Source organism: Ctenocephalides felis, unplaced genomic scaffold, assembly GCF_003426905.1.
Source record: "Ctenocephalides felis isolate EL2017-DRISC unplaced genomic scaffold, ASM342690v1 CF-g0.4_SCAFFOLD_00845, whole genome shotgun sequence".
Taxonomy (NCBI): Eukaryota; Metazoa; Arthropoda; class Insecta; order Siphonaptera; family Pulicidae; genus Ctenocephalides; species Ctenocephalides felis.
In genome coordinates, this window is record NW_020536999.1 from 6,335,625 (window position 1) to 6,337,982 (window position 2,358).

A 2,358-nucleotide genomic window follows, 5' to 3' on the forward strand; every position below is an offset into this window, starting at 1 on the left:
AATAATTTTTAAATCTAAAAAATGTAGTTAAATTTTGTATATTTATATATAATTATTTATATTTATTATTTTATCACTTTTTAAAAAAAAAATTATATACACGTATATCCTTCAAAGCCGTCAGCGACCTATTTTTGCACAAATAACGATCGACCTATTTTTTGCACAGTTTTATTAAATAATATTAAATAGAGTCTGTAAAATTGTAAAAATATTGTTAAATATTATTACTAATAGTTTAAAAAATATATATTATTAAAATGTTATTAACTATATGTAGGTATATCTCAATTCAATCTCAATTTATAATTTTTTACAAAAAAACTATTCCAAATGTTAAATTTTAGTAATATTCAACATTTTGATATGTATATTACATTTTTGTAAATTTTAGCATTTTATAAAATTTTATACAAATTATTTATAATTATGTCAAAATTAATTAATTTAATTATAAATATTTATTGTTTAATAAATATTTTATAAAACTTTATTTATATTTTTCAATTTTATTTGATAATATTTTAGTGCTTAATTTAATTTAAAAAAATGTATTATTATGTTAAAATATTTTATTACACAATATTATAATTTGTTTATATCATTTGAAAATAATTTACTAAAAAGTTGAGCTAGGATTTTTTTTAGAATAACAAAATATTATTAATGTTAATTTAATAATCATGTATTTTCTAATATTTTAAATAAAGTTTAAATGAAAAAATGTAAGTTAGTTTTTTACTTAATGTTTTTATTAGTTAGTATATTTTATTTTTAATAATAGAAATGGTTAATTTGTGAATTCAAATACAAAATATATTATTATTATTGAAAAGCTGTTTAAATTTAGAAAAAACGCTTTATTATAAAAACATAATATTATTATAGAAAAGCTGTTCAAATTTAGGACAAAAATGCTTCAGAAAACTTTTTTTATGACAAATTGTAAATTTTCAATAATATTTTTATTTGTTTATTTGTTTTTTAAAATATTTATAAACTTGCAGTTTAATATATAGTCAAGAAAAAAATTATTAATATTATTACTAAATTAATTTAAAATATTCTTACTTCTTTATTTTTTTTACATTTTTATAATATATAAAATTTAGTTTATAATTGTTTATGTTTATTTTTAATGTTATTTTAATATAATTTAAAATAATTTAATATAATTTTTTATTTAATTCTTTTATTTTAATATAAGTTTATTTAATTTAATTTTAATATAAGTTAAAATTATTAAACAGACAGAAATATAAAATAGAAATATTTTATAAAAATATTTATATTCAAAAAAATAAATTTTATCTTCAAAATTAAAATTTAATAAATTTAATCATTATTATCATTATTAAATATAAAGATTTTTTTTATAATAGTTTATGTTTATTATTTTAATATAATTTATGAAGTTAAAATAATTAAACAAACAGAAATATAAAATAAAAATATTTTATACAAATATTTATATGCAAAAAATATTAATTTTATCTTCAAAATTGAAATTTAATAAATATAGTAATAATTATTATTATTAAATTATATACAGATTTTCAAAAAAATCATAATAAACTTGAAAAAATGTATTAATTTATTTCTTAAATTTTCAAAAATTCAAAAAATGAACACAAAAATATATAATAAAGTCTCTAAGACACATTTTGTAATTTATAAAAATAATTAAATAAACATTGTTAAATTTAATTATAATTATTATTTGAAAAAAAAATTAAATTATTTAAAATAGTTTAAAATTTAAAAATTTCAAGAAAACATTTTTGGATAAAAAAATAGTCTCTAAAATTCATTTTGTAAATAATAATTTTTATCAATTTTTTTTTGAATTTACAGTTTTGCCAAAATTTATTAATTATTCAATTTTAATATTTTAATCCCTAAGAAATGAATACATTCATTTTTTTTATTATTATTATTAAATTATTGAAATAATGTCACAAAGTTTGCAATAAACTTTAAAAATTTAAGAAATAAAAATAAAATATATATTAAAGTCTCTAAGACACATTTTGTAATTTATAAAAATAATTAAATAAATATTGTTAAATTTAATTATAATTATTATTTAAATTTTTTGATTAATTTAAAAAAAATCAAGAAAACATTTTAAGAAATTTCAAGAATAAGTTTCAAAAATTCATTTTACAGGTAATAATTTTTATCAATATTTTTAATTGACACTTGTGCCAATTTTTATTAATTATTCAATTTTAATATTTTAATATTAATAAATTTATTTAAACTTCAAACATTTAAGAAATAAAAATAAAATATTATTTAGTGTCTAAATACTATCCTTTATTTTGTACTCTTTTTTATTTAAATTTATGTTATTAT